Here is a 21,624-nt window from a genome sequence, read left to right as displayed (position 1 = left end):
GCTGAATTTTTACTGCACATGCTTAAAAATGCAGAGAGTAATGCTGAACTTAAGGGTTTAGATGTAGATTCTCTGGTCATTGAGCACATCCAGGTAAACAAAGCCCCCGAGATGCGACATAGAACCAACAGGGCTCATGGCCAGATTAACCCACAAATGACTCTCCCTGCTACATCGAGATGATTCTTACTGAAAAAGAGCAGATTGTTCCTAAACCAGAAGAGGAGGTTGCACAGAAGAAAAAGATATCCCAGAAGAAACTGAAGAAACAAAAACTTATGGCCCGGGAGTAAATTCTGCATAGAATAAGTGCAAATTAAAAAAAAAAAATCTAGTATTAAAATGAGTTGAATTTAAGAGAGAAGAGCATGGAAACTTCTAACAGAATCAGACAGACTGAAGGGAGGATGGGAACTGGTCAGGAACTTCTATCTCAGATCATCTCCATTTTGGAAATGAGGTCATCAACTGATTCTGGTCAGTTCATTATTTTCTTACATTGCATTCTTATATTGCTCAGAAGTGGCTCCAGAGGGTTGAGCACCCAACTCTTGGTTTTGACTCAGGTCATGATCTCAGGGTCGTGGGATAGAGACCCCACCTGCTCAGGGAGGAGTCTGCTACAGAGTCTCTTTCCCTCTGCCACACCCCCTTCAAATAAATAAATAAAACAAAAAAAAATGTCTTCTGCTCAGTGGCTTTCTCCAGCAAGTGGATGTACACCTGCTCCTTCCTTGGGCACTCCTGGAAGGCCAAGGACTCTATTTGGGCCTTGCTCTGGATGCGGCTGATCTTCTCATCTGCCGGTTTGTCTTCCTTTTCTGCACGGACTTTCAGGTGCTTGGTATCTCTGGCCTGCCTTTTCAATTCTTACAATGTAATCAGTGTACTTTGGCAATCCTTCATTGGTTAGGAAGCATTCATTACTGAGTAGCCTTTGATCAACTCCTTTAGTTGTTCAAACACCTCTGAGAGGTCGGAAAAAGATTTTTCCATGGAGTTCAGGTCCGCTGTAAGTTGGTCCTTTTCTTTCAGCATCTTCTGGATCTCTGTTTTGGCAAGTTCCTTCTGTCTCTGGGCCTCCTTCCTTGCCTGGTACACAATCCCCCCAAACCTGTCCACGTCCATGATCTTTCCCATCCACAGGCACTTTACACAGACCCGTCACCCTGCTGTTCAGCACAGGCTCTCCTTCTGTGTCCCTCGTGTGGCAGGCTCCCGGTCCTCCTGGTGTGCTGCAGCATGTCCACGAGCCCACCATGGGCCACATGGGCAGCAGCAGGTCCCCGGGCGAGAACACATCAAAGTGGATGCAGCACAGCAAACCCCTGGGGCTCGCAGGTGGCCAACCTCCTCCAGCCTTGCCTCAGGCCGACTCCTGGACTTCGGGGCAGGTGCATCCACATCCCATACACTGTCTCAGGGGCATCCACCGGTGTCTGAGGGCAGTCCTTCAGGAGCAGCTGGACTTGAGGTATGTGGGATGTTTCTTCAGGGCCGGCTTTTAATTTTTTTTTAATTTTTAAAGATTTTATTTATTTATTCATGACAGACACAGAGAGGAGAGAGAGAGAGAGAGAGAGAGAGAGAGAGAGGCAGAGACACAGGCAGAGGGAGAAGCAGGTTCCATGCAGGGAGCCCGACATGGGACTTGATCCCGGGACTCCAGGATCACACCCCAGGCTGGCGCTAAACCGCGGGGCCACTGGGGCTGCCCAGGGCTGGCTTTTTAAAGATGAAGTCCATTGAAAGATGAATGGATAAAGAAGCTGTGGTCTATGTATACAATGGAATATTCCTCAGGCATTAGAAACGAGAAACATCCACCATTTGCTTCAACGTGGATGGAACTGGAGGGTATTATGCTGAGTGAAGTAAGTCAATCCGAGAAGGACAAACAGTGTATGTTCTCATTCATTTGGGGAATATAAATAATAGTGAAAGGGAATAGAGGGGAAGGGAGAAGAAATGGGTAGGAAATATCAGAAAGGGAGACAGAACATGAAGACTCCTAACTCTGGGAAACGAACTAGGGGTGGTGGAAGGGGAGGAGGGCGGGGGTGGGGGTGCCTGGGTGACGGGCACTGAGGGGGGCACTTGACGGGATGAGCACTGGGTGTTATTCTGTATGTTGGCAAATTGAACACCAATAAAAAATAAATTTATTATTTAAAAAAAAAACTACAGCTACTTATGATAAAAATTAAATAGTAACTCCAGTGATCCTGAAAATGAAGAATTAGAGAAGATTAAAAAAAAAAATAAAGAGGAAGTCCTGCATTGCTTCAGATGAAGCACGTCGGCCCTGTTCCCGGAACCTGGGGTCCCGGAAGTCCTCCCTCCTCTCTCAGGTCTGAGGCTGGTGCAGGCCCGGCTGAGGGGACCCGGGCGCCGGCGGGAGCCCGGGAGCCAGGAGCGCATGCGCCGGGAGTCGGCGGTTCCCTTGTCACCCGCGGCTCCTTCAGCGCCTGCGCCGCCCGCACCGCAGGCTGCCGTCCTCTGGCGGGGAGGTGAGTCCTTTATGGCAGCGGGCCCGGTGCCCGGGGCTTGACCCGCAGGCCTGGCCGGCCCGGCTAGAGCAACCTGAGGCGAGGGAGGGGGAGGCGGCTCCGTGCCACCTCCCGCCGGTTAGCGTTGACCTAGTCCGGGTTGGAAGGCCCGCCTGAGGCGCGGCTGGGGCGGGGGAGGGCACGGGGGTGGGGGGGGGATGGAGGTGGGCTTCCCTGCCTCGTCTTCAGTCTCTTTGACGGAGGTCTGAGGCCGGGTCTTTTCCCCATTTCTTTGTGCCGGTGGCATCATCTAAAGTCAAATTCCAGCCGTGTAGGCTACTTCGGAACGACTCGGCCATTGAACAGGCCGCTGGCCTCTTCCTTCTGGAGAGTTAGGGACAAGGCCCCTCCGAGACTTCCGAGGACTGACTGGCAGGGGTGGTGTTTTTAGGACCTGGAAGTGCCCTCCTGGCAGACTGGGGCTTCTTCTCTGGGCAGGTCTGCCAGGAGTCCTTCTCCGAGAGGCTCGTTTCCTTAAAGCAAGAAGCCATATTAAAGAAGAAAGAGAATACGTTATTTGAATTTCCTTAAAAGATTGGCAGAGGGGTTTAATGTAATTGCCAAGCAATGAAACGTAACTATTAACTTCAAGGTAAGTTGCAGGGACGTGGTGATGGGAAATACATTTGGAAAAGATAATTCTGAACAAGAGGAAAAGAATAAGCACAACATACTCTGTAGAAATCTCCTTTAATAGTCAAAGGGATAGGGAAATCATGCCACACTGAGTAGTGATTATGCCTGTGGAAAGAAGTAGCAAAAAACTGATCTAAAAATATTGTTGTGAGGGATCCCTGGGTGGCGCAGAGGTTTAGCGCCTGCCTTTGGCCCAGGGCGCCATCCTGGAGACTCGGGATCGAATCCCACGTCGGGCTCCCGGTGCATGGAGCCTGCTTCTGCCTCTGCGCCTCTCTCTCTCTCTCTCTGTGACTATCATAAATAAATAAAAATTTATTTATTTATTTATTTTATTTATTTATGATAGGCACACAGTGAGAGAGAGAGGCAGAGACATAGGCAGAGGGAGAAGCAGGCTCCATGCACCGGGAGCCCGACGTGGGATTCGATCCCGGGTCTCCAGGATCACGCCCTGGGCCAAAGGCAGGCGCTAAACCGCTGCACCACCCAGGGATCCCAATAAATAAAAATTTAAAAAAAAGATTAAAAAAATAAAAATATTGTGAATAATAGGAGAAATGAGATAATGCATTAGAGAAAGTGAAAAGGTAAAAACCAACATTAATCTGGTATGCATATAATTCAGAATTGTGGGAGGAGCCTTGAAGATGATGAGGACTTTAGATCCAGGTAACCCATATGTAGTCTGAGAGTCTGGCCTCAGCTTTTGGAGTGGTGACCTCTGGAGTATTAATGTGTTAATTGGGCATTCCAGTAGTAAACTCTTGAAGCAGATGGAGTGGAAGTGAAAAGCCTTACATGTTTCAAGACCGTGTCAAGAAACTTATATCTATCAGAAACACATTTTTTTTTTGCTTTATTTTATTATGGCTCTCAAATATTCATTTAGAATTTATTTTAGTGTTTAAGTATTTGTCCTGCAAAACAGATATTGTTTTCCTAGAGATGGAGGTGGGTTATTTAGTTAGCTATTACCTTCTTCTGAGGTCTTGGAAAAACAGTCATACTCATTGGAATGGGAATCGTTCAACTTATAATATTTTGCAAAATAAAAATAAATAAGCTTTTTGTCTTATAGTGAAAACATTCAGATACATAAATATTATTAGGAGAAACTTCACCAATCCTTAAAGCAAGAAAGTTAATTTTCCATATTGATTTTTTCACATCAGTTATAAACTGGGGCAAATCCTGCCGTATGATACTTATGTCTAGTTTCTGATATTAATTGGTTATAACTTTGGGAACAAGGATGTTCTTCAGGCAATAGTAATTTTATTTCAGCATGTGTTGAAAATATCCACATGAATAAATATACATTTAATAAAATAACAGTATGTTTCTCACAAAGCTATTTCTTGGTGTCTTGACAACCAAGCTTCTTGAAGGGAAAGGCTAAGGGTTGGTGGATAAATTACATGTGATAAATATAGTCTAATGGGTAGAGTTCCCTAAATGTGTAGATTCTTTCTTCACACTGTTCTAAGGAATTTTTGACATCTTTTTTTTTTTTTTTTTTTTTTGTAGTTCAGATCACTGTTGAGTCCAGGTTCAGCAAAAACAGCCAGGCCAACAAGTTAGAAGCACTCCCAGCTGCTTGAGCTTGCACATTGAATTCAGTCACTGGTTAATGCATGTGTGTATTGATAAACTCAGCTCAGTCTAAAATTATCTTTTTCCGTATTTGGTCTAGTTTCTTGATAATCCCTTTCTATATGCAACCTTCAGACTTTTATATTTATAAAAATTACATGTGTAATATATGTAATAATGTAATACTTTAATGATAAAGTAATAGTACATATATAAATATACATATTTAATTCCAAAATCTGGTAGTTACTTTTCCATATATAGATATATATATAGCTTATAGATATATAAGCTCATAAACCCTCTCCTTTAAGATTTGACTTTGTATTTGACCCTCAGGTCATTCTGGAAACTGACTGTAGTTAAAGGTGTGAATGAGCTTTAGTGTTTTGTGTTGGCCAGAGTGCTGGTGGGAGTTAATGTATTAAATGGGGACCAGATTTCAGTGGGGAGATCAGAATCACCAAGTGTCAGAGACCAGGTAATGGGGCAGAGACCTTAGTTACTGAGGCAAGAAGGGAAAGCTTAACTTAAAAAAATAATATTTTAGAGAAAGAGAAAGAGAAAGCACAAATGGAGGGAGGGCCAGGGGGTGAGAAAGAGAATCCTCAAGCAGACTCCCTGCTGAGGGCAGAGCCCCACTCAGGGCTCCATGTGAGGGCTAGATCCCAGGATCTGAGGATCATAACCTGAGCCAAAACGAACAGTTTCTTAACTGACTGAGCCACCCAGGCACCCCTAGAAAGCTTATCTTAATAGGTACATGACTTGGATGATAAGCCAAATATGTGACCTTGTGAGATATTTGGCAATGATTACTTGACCACCAAGGTCCGTAAATCCATGTCAATGAGTAGTCCTTTAAGATCCAAACTGATCTGTGTATGCACAAATCTAGGTCTCTGTTCCCTTTTTCATCTTTCCTCAAATGTCACCTACTCTCTGAGACCATCCCTGCTATCCTATTTCATATACACATCCTACCCAGAGCTTTACATGTTCTATTTGTCTCCCTTAATATAAAAGGAGCTCCTGGAAACAGGAAAGTTGAGGCAGGCCACGGATCCCAGGGCACCAGGGAACACAGCCCAGGATCCTGCGTTCCCCTGGGACAGGCGGAGGCCAGGAAGGCACAGGACAGCAAGGATGCTCCTGCCACTGGGCACCCTTGAGCTGTGGAGATCAGCGCTCCCGAGATCCTGGGAGCATCCAGGCCAGTGCGGACTGGGAGACTGCGGTAGTTACTGTGGGAGCTGACTCCAGGGCTGGAAGGCTGGCTGCTACCACTGTTGTTGTTCCTCCTGGTGTCACCCTGTGCCTGGGAGGGTCGGGCTGCCAGGAAACAGCGGCCCAACAGGATAAAAAACTCCCATTGAGCCATGCACCTGGCAGGGGGCGGGGCAGCTCCTCCAGGTACACACACCTGAGAATCAGCACAGCAGCTCCTTCCCCAGAAGACCAGCTTGAAGGACAGGGAAAGAGCAGATTCTTGACCAAGCAGCGCTGGAAAGCCCCAGGGGAAGTAGAGGGATTTACAGTATATAGAATCAGAGGATACCCCTCCTTTTTTTGTTTTTGTTTTTGTTTTCATTTTCATTTTTTGTTCTTTGTTTTTGTTTTTTTCCTTTTTTCCTCTTTTTTTTTCCTTCCTTTTTCCATACAACTTGTTTTTAGCCACTCTGCACTGAGAAAAGTGACTAGAAAGAAGAACTCACCACAAAAGAAAGAATCAGAAATAGCACTCTCTCCTACAGAGTTACAGAATTTGGATTACAATTCAATATCAGAAAGCCAATTCAGAAGCACAATTATAAAGCTACTGGTGGCTCTGGAAAAAAGCATAAAGGATTCAAGAGACTTCATGACTGCAGAATTTAGATCTAATCAGGCTGAAATTAAAAATCAATTAAATGAGATGTAATCCAAACTGGAGGTCCTAACGATGAGGGTTAATGAGGTAGAAGAACGAGTGACATAGAAGACAATCTGATGGGAAGGAAGGAAGCTGAGGAAAAGAGAAATAATTAAGACCATGAGGAAAGGTTAAGGGAAATAAATGACAGCCTCAGAAGGAAAAATCTACTTTTAATTGGGGTTCCAGAAGGCACCGAAAGGGACAGAGGACCAGAAAGTGTATTTGAAGAAATCATAGCTGAGAACTTCCCTAACTTGGGGAGGGAAACAGGCATTCAGATCCAGGAGATAGAGAGATCTACCCCTAAAATCAATAAAAACTGTTCAACACCCCGACATTTAATAGTGAAACTTGCAAATTCCAAAGATAAAGAGAAGATCCTTTTTATTTTTTAAAAATATTTTATTTATTTATTTATTTATTTATTTATTTATTTATTTATTCATGAGACACACACACACACACACACACACACACAGAGGCAGCGACACAGACAGAGGGAGAAGCAGGCTCCATGCAGGGAGCCCAATGTGGGACTCGATCCCGGGTCTCCAGGATCAGATCCTGAGCTGAAGGCAGCGCTAAACTGCTGAGCCACCTGGGCTGCCCTAAAGAGAAGATCCTTAAAGCAGTAAGAGACAAGAGATCCCTAACCTATTTGGGGAAAAGTATTAGGTTAACAACAGACCTCTCCACAGAGACCTGGCAGGCCAGGAAGGGCTGGCAGGATATATTCAGGGTCCTAAAAGAGAAGAACACGCAGCCAAGAATACTCTATCCAGCAAGGCTCTCATTCAGAATAGAAGGAGAGATAAAGAGCTTCCAAGATAGGCAGAAACAAAGAATATGTTACCACCAAACCAGATCTGCAAGAAATATTAAGGGGAACTCTGTAAAAGAAAGAGGAAGTCCAAAGAAACGATCCACAAAAACAGGTACTGAATAGGTATTATGATGGCACTAAATTCATATCTTTCAGTAGTAACTCTGAATGTGAATGGGCTTAATGATCCCATCAAAAGGCCACTGGATAAAAAAGCAAGACCCATTTATTGCTGTCTATAAGAGACTCATTTGAGACCTAAGGATACTTACAGCCTGAAAATGAAAGGTTGGAGAACCATTTACCATTCAAATGGTCCTCAAAAGGAAGCTGGAGTAGCCATCCTCATATCAGATAAAGTTTATCCCAACGACTGTAGTAAGAGATGAAGAGGGACACTGTATCATACTTAAAGGATCTATCCAACAAGAGGACCTAACGATCATGAATATTTATGCCCCTAATGTATAAGCTGCCAAGTATATCAATCAATTAATAACCAAAGTTAAGACATACTTAGATAATAATAATACTTATACTGGGAGACTTCAACACGGCACTTTCTGTATATTATGTATCTTCTAAGCACAACATCTCCAAAGAAACAAGAGCTTTAAATTATACACTGGACCAGATAGATTTCACAGATATTTACAGAACTTTACATCCAAACGCAACTGAATACACATTCTTCTCAAGTGCACGTGGAACGTTCTCCAGAATAAACCACATACTGGGTCACAAATCAGGTCTTAACCGCTACCAAAAGATTGGGATTATCCCCTGCATATTTTCAGACCATAATGCTTTGAAACTAGAACTAAATCACAAGAAAAAAATTTGGAAGAAATTCAAACACATGGAGGTTAAAGACCATCCTGCTAAAAGATGAAAGGGTCAACCAGGAAATTAGAGAAGGATTAAAAAGATTCATGAAAACTAATGAGAATGAAGATACAACCGTTTAAAATTCTTTAGGATATACCAAAAGCAGTCTTGAGAGGGAAATACATCCCAGTGCAAGCATCCCTCAAAAAACTGGAAAAAACTCAAGTACACAAGCTAACCTAGCACCTAAAGGAACTGGAGAAAGAACAAATAAAACCGACACCAAGCAGAAAAAAGAGAGTTAATAAAGATTCGAGCAGAACTCAATGAAATAGAGACCAGAAGAACTGTGGAACAGATCAACAAAACCAGGAGTTGGCTCTTTGAAAGAATTAATAAGATAGATAAACCATTAGCCAGCCTTATTAAAAACAAAAGAGAAAGGACTCAAATTAATAAAATCATGAATTGAAAAGGAGAGATCACCACCAATACCAAGGAAATACAAATTATTTTAAAAACATATTATGAGCAACTATATGCCAATAAATTAGGCAATCTAAAAGAAATGGACGCATTTCTGGAAAACCACAAACTACCAAAACTGGAACAGGAAGAAATAGAAAACCTGAACAGGCCAATAACCAGGGAGGAAATTGAAGCAGTCATCAAAAATCTCGCAAGACACAAAAGTCCAGGGCCAGATGGCTTCCCTGGGGAATTCTATCAAACATTTAAAGAAGAAACAATACTTATTCTACTAAAGCTGTTCCAAAAGATAGAGATAGAATACTTCCAAACTCACTATGAGGCCAGCATCACCTTAATTCCAAAACCAGACAAAAACCCCACCAAAAAGGAGAATTATACACTAATATCCCCAATGAACACAGATGCAAAAGTTCTCAACAAGATACTAGCCAATAGGATCCAACAGTACGTTAAGAAGATTATTTACCATGACCAAGTGGGATTTATCCCTGGGATGCAAGGCTGGTTCAACACTCGTAAAGCAATCAATGTGATAGATCATATCAACAAGAGAAAAAACAAGAACCATATGATCTTCTCCATAGATGCAGAGGAAGCATTTGACAAAATACAGCATCCATTCCTGATCAAAACTCTTCAGAGTGTAGGGATAGAGGACACATTCCTCAGCATCTTAAAAGCCATCTACGAAAAGCCCACAGTAAATATCATTCTTAATGGAGAAACACTGGGAGCCTTTCCCCTAAGATCTGGAACACAGCAGGAATTTCCACTCTCACCACTGCTATTCAACATAGTAATAGAAGTCCTAGCCTCAGCAATCAGGCAACAAAAAGAAAAAAATAAAGGCATTCAATTGGCAAAGAAGAAGTCAAACTCGCCCTCTTTGCAGATGACATGATAATGTACATAGAAAACCCAAAAGACTCCAAGATTGGAGAACTCATACAGCAATTGTTAGAACTCATACAGCAATTCGGCAGTGTGGCAGGATACAAAATCAATGCCCAGAAATCAGTGGCATTTCTATACACTAACAATGAGACTGAAGAAAAAGAAATTAAGGAGTCAATCCCATTTACGTTTGCACCCAAAAGCATAAGATACCTAGGAATAAACCTCACCAAAGAGGTAAAGGATCTATACCCTAAAAACTACAGAACACTTCTGAAAGAAACTGAGGAAGACACAAAGAGATGGAAAAATATTCCATGCTCATAGATTGGAAGAATTAATATTGTGAAAATGTCAATGCTACTGAGGACAATTTGCACATTTAATGCAATCCCTATCAAAATACCATGGAGTTTCTTCAGAAAGTTGGAACAAATGATCTTAAGATTTGTATGGAATCAGAAAAAAGAAACAATTATCCAGGAGAATATTAAAAAAGAAAACCAGAGCCAGGGGCATCACAATGCCAGATTTCAGGTTGTACTACAAAGCTGTGATCATCAAGACTGTGTGGTACTGGCACAAAAACAGACACATAGATCAATGGAACAGAATAGAGAACCCAGAAGTGCACCCTGAACTTTATGGTCAACTAATATTCAACAAAGCAGGAAAGACTATCCACTGGAAAAAAGACAGTCTCTTCAATAAATGGTGCTGGGAAAATTGGACAGCCACGTGCAGAAGAATGAAACTAGACCACAATCTTGCACCATACACAAAGATAAACTCAAAATGGATGAAAGATCTAAATGCGAGACAGGAATCCATCAAAATCCTAGAGGAGAACACAGGCAACACCCTTTTTGAACTTGGCCACAGCAACTTCTTGCAAGATACATCTATGAAGGCAAGGGAAACAAAAGCAAAAATAAATTATTGGTACTTAATCAATATAAGAAGCTTTTGCACAGCAAAAGAAACAGTCAACAAAACTAAAAGACAACCTACAGAATGGGAGAAGATATTTGCAAATGACGTATCAGATAAAGGGCTAGTATCCAAGATCTATAAAGAACTTATTAAACTCAACAACAAAGAAGCAAACAATCCAATCATGAAATGGGCAAAAGACATGAACAGAAATTTCACAGAGGAAGGCACAGACATGGCCAACATGCACATGAGGAAATGCTCCACATCACTTGCCATCAGGGAAATACAAATCAAAACCACAATGAGACACCACCTCACACCAGTGAGAATGGTGAAAATGAACAAGACAGAAAACAGCAAATGCTGGAGAGGATGTGGAGAAAGGGGGACCCTCTTGCACTGTTGTTGGGAATGTGAACTGGTGCAGCCACTCTGGAAAACTGTGTGGAGGTTCCTCAAAGAGTTAAAAATAGACCTGCCCTACGACCCAGCAATTACACTGCTGGGGATTTACCCCAAAGATACAGATGCAGTGAAACAGCAGGACACCTGCACCCCCATGTTTATAGCAACAATGTCCACAATAGCCAAACTGTGGAAGGAGCCTTGGTGTCCATTGAAAGATGAATGGATAAAGAAGATGTGGTATATATATACAATGGAATATTACTCAGCCATTAGAAACTACAAATGCCCGCCATTTGCTTCGATGTGGATGGAACTGGAGGGTATTATGCTGAGTGAAGTAAGTCATTCGGAGAAGGGCAAACATTATATGATCTCATTCATTTGGGGAATACAAAAAATAGTGAAAGGGAGTAAAGGGGAAAGGAGAAAAAATGAGTGGGAAATATCAGTGAGGGTGACAGACCATGAGAGACTCCTAACTCTGAGAAATGAACAAGGGGTGGAGGAAGGGGAGGTGGGCCGGGGGATGAGGTGACTGGGTGATGGGCACTGAGGGGGGCACTTGATGGGATGAGCACTGGGTGATATGCTATATGTTGGCAAATTGAATTCCAATAAAATAAATAAATTAAAAATTAAATTAAAAAAAGAAAGTTGAATATCCCTGAGAATGGGCTCAAAGCAGATCCAGCATTAGTGAGGCATTCTTTGAGGGTACACTTTGGGAGGGGGGGCACTAAAAAACTCAGTAATCAAGATAGAAAATATTTTAATGCAATAATCAGAAAAACATCATTAGTGCCAGATAATCCACGATGAATGAGATATAAATATTTTAAATAAAGGGAGGATTCATACATTCATATTAGAAACTGAGGTAGGATGAAAAAATCAGTAATATTGATCCAGTAGTCTGAGATTTTCACAGCAGTGTGAGTTGCTGCACCTTATTCTCAGATCACTAAGAAAAGCATAACGTTTTTATGATATCTTTAGATTTTTTTTGGGGGGGGGGACATATAGTCCTTTGGATGGATTGCTCCATTACTAGATTGGTATCAAATCTACCAACTTTCAATCAGGTTCAGAACAAGAGAAGTTTTCCCACCTGGTTCTGGCAATTGAAGCTATTTATGTCTTGAGGAATAGTTACTAATAAGTTTGTGATAAAGATCTCCAGGGAGTTTGTCGCAAACCCTGATAAAAGAATAGCAGCAGGGGCTCTGGATGTTTGGAACAAAGCCACTAATTATTTGTCAAAAAATCAAATAATTATTCTTTCTCTATCTCTAAATTTTGGCAATATCCTTCTTCTAACTTCAAGACAGAACTGTTGCATGTGCAGTTAGGATGTGTGCACGTGAATTAGGATCTGTCAATCAGATACTCTCACCCCAAAGTTTGATTTAGGATCAATAACTAAAAGAAATAGGTGCCATGTAAAATTCATTTTGCTATGGGAAGAGGAAACTCTTTAGTTTCCAGGGCCAATAGTAGCTGAAGTTCTAAAGACAACCCAAGGGTCTATTTGGTGATAGCAACAGTGATGGCTTTACTGGACAGTTCTGCATTATGGTCAATTCTGATTATGCAAATAGCCTCTTAACCTAGTTCTCTGACCTTCCTAGAAGTTGTGTGAGCTACACAATGTACTTTAATTACTTTTTCTGATTGAAATTATCACGAAATTGTTTCTGTTAGTTATAAAAAAGCCTTGATTTATATACCCATGTATGGATTGCACCACATGAAGAATAAGTGTCAGTTTTAACTTTCAGTAAAGTAGTTTGGCTTGTTAAAATAAAATATATGTATTCCCTTAAATAATGCCTGGAAATGTACTCATGCATTTCTTATCTTCTTCCTTGCTGTGCATAGTGACTTGCACATGTAGCATGAGTTATATAAGTACTGTTGGTTGAATGAGCAATATTAATGTGACTCATGCCATTAAATGAATCACCTATTTCAATATATCCTAGATCTTTAACTTATCACCTATTCTATACTAACAGAATGCAGTAGTGAGTATTTGAGGAAAGTTAGAGTGGTAGTTATCATTATAGCACTGGGTGGTAGCCTGAGACAGGTGAACATATATAAAATAAAGAAAATATATTTTCCTTGGAGGAAAGGACCATATTCTCAAGTGTGGTCTAGAATCTAGGATATCTTTGGAAACAATAACCAAGGACTGCAGAGTTGAGCTTCTTTGAGAAATTGACAATTGTCCCACCGTTCATTGTGGTTCACTAGGTATGAAGAAGCTTTGCAAGCATCTGGGATGAAATTGAGGTCATGAGTCCCTGCTTAGCCACAGATGCCCTTTTATTCTATCTATCTCTAGCAGATCCCTTTGGGCTTTCTCAGTGACTAAATCTGCCTGACCTGGCATTTTAAGGATGGCTTGATTAGAAGGGATAGATAGATGCCAAGAATAAAGGATACCAGCATGGGTGTTGACGGCAAAGGCAACTTCCTCATTTGTGAATAAATCCATGTCTGTTGCTTCAGTGGCATATTTTGTAATGAGTGAAGAAGCTGTTTGGGGAATATCCTAAAAATCTTAGTGAAGACAGAGTATATTGATTTCTATTTGCTCTTTTATGTTTAGCTATGGGTTTTAGTAGCAACAAAACTTCAGAGGCTATAGATACTGGTTAGTGAAGCTGTTAATCAAATATGCCAAGGGAAACAAAAGCACACAGATGAGTCAATAGTGATGTTCATGGAACTTTCAGTGTGTCTCTCCTTCAGTGTTCCCTTCCTTTCCAGGGGATGAAACACATATAACTAGTGCCATGTAATCAGTACCAGAGGTGAGTGTCCTCCTTCTTTTCCCTTTGGGCAAGAAGAAACTAAAGTTCTATTAATGCAACAAATACTTCAACAGTCTCTGAACTTTACGTAAGTAAGATCTAGGATAGGAAGGGCTTTAGCCAGTAGTTTTAAGAGCAAAGTTGTACAGTGTAATGATAACACAAGTGGTATATTCTCAGTTGTGACAAGCATGATGCATGCATCTTTTTTGAAATTTGACCCCCAAAATAGTAGGCCTGAGGGTGGCTCTGGCTCTAGCCTGCTTCTGACAGAAAAGACTTTTTCTTTACACGTGCATATGGCCAACTTTAATCAGCAGTGGTTTCTTTTGGTGATGTTTTTGCAATCGCCAACCCAAGCCACCTCTATCTCATCAGTGACATCAGGTCAACAGAGTACAGGATAATCATTGGAATTCAAAGCTGGCATAAGAGCTGAGATATCTCCTTACGCATCCCCTTATCCTTGCCAATGCAATCAAATTAGTTCTGTTAACAGCTTGCCAAATGAACCAGCCTAGTAAACTCCTCTCTCAGAAAGGAAATATAGACATTCATATTGTTTTTCTCCCCTCAGTGTGATCTTGGGAACCTTGCCAAGGGGTCTGATGGCTGTCGTCTGATGATGCCATGTGAAGTCTTTAATAAGCTGACATTTCCTGTTGCTAAGTTGCCATGTCTGAAAGCCAAACTAAATAGTGTTGGGGTTCTTTGGAAACCAGACTCTGTTTTTGTCTCTTTCTCTTCCTTCTCGTGACCCAGTTCTCAGCTCTGCCCACCTTGTTTCTCCATCTAGCTTGTGTATATGTGCAATACAAAGGTCAGATGGCAGGCACTGCCTCCCAACCAGACTGAACCTACTGAAAAACCTTTGAGAGCATAGCTGCCTGGGCTGCGATGCTGGCTTTGTTATGAGACACAGAGGGAATATTGGCTGGGAGTGTTTCCAGAGATCAGGAGAAACTGTTTCTTGAGAAAGCAAATGAGAGCTTGTCATTTGGGTTAGTGGAGGAGGCAATAAGCTTTTCTGTTTCTAAGTTCTCATGACTGTTAATTGAAACATGAATAAAATGCTAAAGTCAAGGAAGTACAAACTGGGGGTAGGAAATTAAGAAAGGAGTATTACTAGCTAAAGTGGCCTAAACTCTCATCTGAAGTGTCTCTTTATTATATTATAACCAATGACAGATTATATCCTCAGACATAAAAATGAAAGCCCTGTAGAAGATTTTCAGAGTTTGATTTTGTTTCTTCAGAGTTTGATTTTTTAAAAATATTTTATTTACTTATCCATGAGAGACACACACAGAGAGAGGCAAAGACACAGGCAGAGGGAGAAGCAGGCTCCAAGCAGGGAGACTGATGTGGGACTCGATCCCAGGATCCCGGGATCATGCCCTGGGCTGAAGGCAGGCACTCAACCACTGAGTCATGCAGGTGCCCGTTTGATTTTGTTTCTTAAAAGTGTGAGTTAATTCACACTGGCAAGGCTGCTGACTGCTCATTTTTATGGTGGCAAGTAGTGCATCTAGAGTGGGGTAGGCATGAGCTGCACAGTGTTCTGTGGCAGCCCCATATGTGAGCACCCGAGTCAAGCTGGGTGGTAACATATGTGATGCCGACATCCCAGGAAATCGTTTTGCTCTTTGTATGGTTGGGGGTCGAATGAGGTGAAATGTGAAATATAGGAAAATCTAGGGTCTGATTTCCTTCCAAGATTTGATGGTAAGACCTACTATATAACATCTTAGCCAAGGTGTCATAATGCTAAATTACAAGCAACTATTTATCATTTCCTTCAACACTTTTCACCAAAATATCCCTAAACAGGGATATTCAGATTATTCCAGTTCTCTTATTTTGTTCCTCTTTTGTAGAACCTTTTCAAGTGTCAAGAAGTATATTTATTTTTATTACAGTGAGTAATTAGGGTTTCTCTCAAGGATAACTATTTTTTCAGAACTAATTGAATCTGACTCCTCCTGTGTGGGTTCATTGGGAAAGCAGTTTTTGCTCAATGCATCAGCATCAACGGAGTTACTGAATAACTCACATACTAATTATGCTGGATAGTTTTCTCTAAACTTATAGTCTAGGCTACAGTGTTCCTTTTTTTTTAAAGCATTTATTTTGTTGGCGTAGCAAACCAAAATGCCTAAAGGGTCCAAACAAGTAACAAGTTAGTGAAATGAGTTACACAAAAAAGACATTGAATGCTCAATGTGGGGGTTTGTAAACAGTAGACAGGGGCAATTTCAAGGATCTATTTATCAGCCAATACTTAATTATGACTTCAAAAAGGTCTATACATAAGAGAGAGAAGCCTCTTCCCCCAGAGGAGAAAAATGAGAACAAGGCTGACAGTGAACTGTATGGGAACAGATTCATGGAGTGGCCACAGACCTAGATGGACCTGGGAACAGAATAGACCAGAAACAAAGGAATGAGGATATAGGCAGTCCAGTAGATGAAAGTTACCAAGATTTTCTGATTATTGAGCCTCAAAAACTATGTGGAAACAGGACTTATTTTTGGATCAAGGATCCTGAATCTGATTTTCCATGAAGAAGACTTAAGTAAATGTGGGCCACATGGGCACCAGGAATGACAATTAAGCAGTAGGATTCTGGGTCAGTGAGATGTCACTCAGTTTCATATTTGATTATATGAATGGGTAGAAGAATGAAACAGATGTATTTTTATTGTTTTTTGGTCTTGTTACCAATTTATTATGTGTTAATGCTTTAAAAAATAGAAAATGAAGAGGGAACATGAAAGACTCCTAACTCTGGGAAACGAACTAGGGGTGGTGGAAGGGGAGGTGGGCGGGGGGTGGGGGTGACTGGGTGACAGGCACTGAGGTGGGCACTTGACGGGATGAGCACTGGGTGTTATTCTATATGTTGGCAAATTGAACACCAATAAAAAATAAATTTATAAAAAAAAAGAAAATGAAGAGGGACAGAAAGAAGAAAAAACAATTAACCCAGATCTGTATTTCATATACATCCCATAAGCACTTCAAACTCAATATAGCTTAAGTTAAACTAATTTTCATCAAATGTACTCATCAAAATAATAGTCTCTGATCCTTAGTTAATGATATTGCTATCTAATCACCCAAGGCAGATAGCCAACATTCATGATTTCTCTTTTCTCTTTCCTTAGTCACCACCAAGTTGTTCTATTTAATTGTCTAAATTCTGGAATTATTTCACTTCTCATTTCCCTGCTACTGTCTTTTGTAAGCATATTACCTCTCACATGAGTGATTATAGTCTCTCATTGTGATCTACGTGCAGTAAGGCTCTCACCCCTAAATCCATTTCAGTCAGTATCACTGATATATGTAAAACACAATGTTAATTATATTTCTCTCCTAAATGCACTTTAGTCTTTTTGTTAATTGCCTAGAAGTCACAAACTAGCTGCTGACATGCTTAAAATATCAGGGCATTGTGTATTGTTTGACCTAAGCAAAACAAATAAATAGGATATAGAAAAGCTTGCTAGAAGAGAAAATATTGTTTTCTTTCTTTTTTTTTTAATTTATTTATTTTTTTATTTATTTATGATAGTCACAGAGAGAGAGGCAGAGATATAGGCAGAGGGAGAAGCAGGCTCCATGCACCGGGAGCCCGATGTGGGATTCGATCCCGGGTCTCCAGGATCGCGCCCTGGGCCAAAGGCAGGTGCCAAACTGCTGCGCCACCCAGGGATCCCGAAAATATTGTTTTCTAAAAAAGGAAATAATTACTTAGACTACCTTAAAATAAAATCAAATACTTTCAATTATCAGAAAATGACATTAAGAGAGTGAAGTGGCAAATCACATAGAATAAGGAGATATTGGCAATTCATATTTCTGGCAAAGGACTCATATTCAGAATATGTGAAGTTCTCCTAAAATAATTTTAAAGGACAACCAATCTAATAAAACAAGGCACAGTCTTTGCCCAACAAACATGAAAGGGGGCTCGAATTAAAAATGGTAAGCTATTACTAGGTACCTATAAGACAAGCTTAGATGAAAAGAAAGAACATAGAATAATAGGTTAGTGGAAGTGTAAATTGGTAAATTTACACTTAGTGTAAATTGTGGAAGTGTAAATTGGTAAAAACTACTTTAATCAATCCATTGTACAGCAGTATTCTCTAAGCTGAATATATGCATATCTTATGACACAGCAGTTCTACTCTCTATACATACACAATAGAAATTCATAAGAATTTGTATTAGAGATAGCCAAAATGTGTATGAACAATAGGATAGATAAAGAAATTGTGGAATTTTATACACCAGTGAAAGTAAGAAAATAACTTCTATTTCAAAGATCAATGAACTTTAAAAATGTAATGGTTAAGTGAAAGAAGTAAGATGCAAGAAGAGTCTGTGCTGTATGATTTTTACATATGTACATTTCAAAAACCACATAAAACAAATCTGTTTCATTAGATCAGTTGTTACCCTTCAAACGTGGGATGGGTAGTGATTAGAAGGGAGCTCAAGACATTTTAACATACTGATAGGATTCTATTTGTATCTTACTTCTTGTTACATGGGAATGTTCACCATCTGGGACTTCATTGAGCTTCATGTTTTTGATAATTTTTCTATCATTATTTCTTTCAGTACAAAGCTATAGAAAGTATCATTTAAGAAATAAATAAATGAATACAGGCACACACTTGTAATAAGACAGAGAACAAGTAAAAAAGTTTCTTCTTGCTTTTGGATGATTTTTTTCTTAGTATTTAATTGAATTTATATTATACAATTTTGCCCTCACTGATCTATTTTCTTACATATATGTTACACTGCAGGCCTTTCAAGGGCCTTTACATGATCTGTCTTATTCACCATGCATTTTACAATGGTAGAAGTACCCATTGAATCAATGACAAATTACTTAGCATGCTGTCTTCTCTATGCCCTATTACCTAGAAAAGGGGAATTTTATAACCCATTAACATTTCAGTACCCACTTGATATAATTATGAAATCTGTATTCACAGGAATTTTGTCACTGATTTGTTTTCACTGATATAAAAAGACGAATTAGTATAAAAATAAATAAATGTTTTGGCTTGGGTCATATATAACAATAGTACTGAACAAATTAGAATATATATCATGTCATTTTTGTTACTATTTTTTTGGTATGTATTAAAACAAGAAATGACACGTCAGTATAGAACATTGAGATCATTATGTATAGAACATATGTAAGAAGTAACTATTCAACTGAAGCTCACCAATTTGAGATTAATATGTGTACATTGGAAAACTGAAAAAGCAGTAAGCAAAACTATACTTGCATCTAAGTTTATTTATGAGGAAGAAATCCCTGTGCAATTATACCCTTCTCCAAGAAAGAGTAAATTTCTGGGAGTTATCAATGAAAAATCTTACCATGGAAAGGTATTTTTCTTACGGAATAAGAATGTATTATCTCTGTTCCTGACAATAAACTTTAAAAATATAAAGGAGAATTTAGCCTGAAAATTACTGTATAAAGCATAAAAAGTCAGACATAAGCTCTGAGAAATTTTTTTTTTAAGCTCTGAGAAATTTTGAAGGAGACAGCAATAGGTAGGGATCAAATCCTACTTGTTGCGTAAATCATGTTTTTTTAGAACTTTGTGAAACATTCATAACAAAATCTGAGACTCACCTGGTTCCAGTTTCAAATAAACCTGAAACTCAGGGAGGTTCAACAAAAGTTTTGCCAAGGTTCATGAACTTTCATCAAATGTGTGTGTGTGTGTGTGTGTGTGTGTGTTGGAAGTTAGACTAGTCAATAATTTTCACCATGTTTAGACTAGATTTCTTTAAAAATGAAAACATGCAGCTTAAAGTCAAAGACAGCTAAAATTAAAATGCAAACAATCTTATTCTTACTTTTTATCAACATCATCTGGTGCAATTTTTTTCTGTTTTTTAAAAATTGTTAAGTCAATTTTGGCAGGGCAACAATATACCTAGTTTGCTTTTCTATCTTTTCTGTGTAGAAAACTCACCAAAGTTAATATTACCTGTGATGCTACTTTTCATGAAAAACCAATTGCAGTGAACATATATGTACATTTATATAGTAATAATGTTACTGATATTTTACTCAGTTACTGTTTTACCTTGTGGGTATTATATAATTTTATTCCTACTGCAGTACTCTGTAGAGACAGAGAAAAGACAGACAAAACTAAGGTTTAGGGGGAGGTTAAATAATTTATCCAATATCATGCCACTAATAAGTTGCAGAACAAAAAATCTAACCCAGAGGAAGTAATTACAGAAACGGAACTCTTAACTGCTATACTATCGTTGTAGTCACTGTTAGCCACCTGACCCAAATCTGTTTTCCTTTTTGTTTTTCCCCCTAAGATGTGAGCAATGATACCTGAGCCTTTGATTACTTTGTTGATCCCTACTGGTTCCTCCTCCTTGTTAATTGAGAAAAAGAAATGCCTTTACTTATTTAAGCTTTTATTCATCTCTAAAGAGGATAATGCTACTGCTTTTCACATTGACCTATCTTAATTATGGTGTAAGAAAGACAATCATTCAATATCTAACAAAATCTAAATGTACTCACTGCTTGCTAAATCAAGCAAAGTTGAACTCTTTTTTTTTTTTTTTTAAGGTGGGAGGGGCAGAGAGAAAATCCTAAATAGTCTCCATAGCCAGCAAGGAGTCTGACATGGGACTTGATCTCATAACCCTGAGATCATGACCTAAGTCAAAATCAAGTGTTGATTGTTTAACTGACTGAGCCACCCAACTGTCCCAGGCAGAGTTAATACTCTTAAGGCACAGTTTTTCTGAGAAAGCAGAGACCTAATTTTGCCTAGGGGTTTGGGAATTGGGTGTTCAAGGATTGATGGACTTTCAGAAGTAGGAGTAGAATTTAGGGATTGGTTGATCTTTTTTTTTTTTTAAGCTACAAAAATGGTTATTTGCATAAGACTATCACTAATGACTTGTGTAAATACATGCACTTCGGTGAGGCTGCTGCTAGTTCGCTGACTTTAGAAACAGCTGCTTGTCACTGATTGGCTGGCTTTTCAGAGGTTTGGTGACAGAATGAGTTTTTATTTATTTGATGGAATATTTAAAAACTTGGTTCTGGTAGTCACTTGTTGCTATGGCAAAGGACAATCAGCCCTTTCTTAGGAGGATATGATTGTTCCTCAATATGATTGGTAAAAATAGGAGGAAAACCACTTAGAAGTCATAGTCATCCAGAGGTTATTATTCAGATTATGAGTATATTTATTCTTATATTTTCAATTTATGATAAACGTTAAGGGGCTTCCATATTGTTTAGTTTCGTTTTTAGGATACAACATATTGGGATCCCTGGGTGGCGCAGCGGTTTGGCGCCTGCCTTTGGCCCAGGGCGCGATCCTGGAGACCTGGGATCAAATCCCACATCGGGCTCCCGGTGCAAGGAGCCTGCTTCTCCCTCTGCCTGTGTCTCTGCCTCTCTCTCTCTCTCTCTGTGACTATCATAAATAAATAAAAATTAAAAAAAAAGGATACAACATATTTATTTTTATTTCGTGCAATTGATGTAAACAGCCCAGTTACGTAAATAGAAAACTGAAGTGCAGGGACCCTGGGGAAAAAAGATTTTTTTTTTTTTAAAAAGATGTTTAAAAGTGTTTTTGAAAAACTGAATTCCAACAAGTTGAATTACTTTTATTTAAAAAAAAATCTCAGATGTT

The 21,624-nt window shown here is 39.7% G+C and overlaps 1 long non-coding RNA gene across 2 annotated transcripts in view; it reads left to right on the top strand.

The window, feature by feature from the left end:
- The first annotated feature begins 2,414 nt into the window (after positions 1–2,414).
- LOC111091115 overlaps positions 2,415–21,624 on the top strand; it is a 57,654-nt gene continuing 38,444 nt past the window's right edge. Inside the window, exons 1-3 of one of the 2 annotated variants that reach the window (XR_005373953.1) lie at positions 2,415–2,510; positions 2,988–3,141; positions 4,716–4,824. This is a non-coding gene — a long non-coding RNA (uncharacterized LOC111091115). Of the gene's footprint in view, positions 2,511–2,724; positions 3,142–4,715; positions 4,825–21,624 lie in introns of those variants that run through there. The other variant, XR_005373952.1, reaches the window with a different exon arrangement.

Source organism: Canis lupus, chromosome 19 (assembly GCF_011100685.1).
Source record: "Canis lupus familiaris isolate Mischka breed German Shepherd chromosome 19, alternate assembly UU_Cfam_GSD_1.0, whole genome shotgun sequence".
Taxonomy (NCBI): domain Eukaryota; kingdom Metazoa; phylum Chordata; class Mammalia; order Carnivora; family Canidae; genus Canis; species Canis lupus.
The sequence above is the reverse complement of the archived record's forward strand: the minus strand, read 5'-3'. Positions and strand labels throughout refer to the sequence as shown.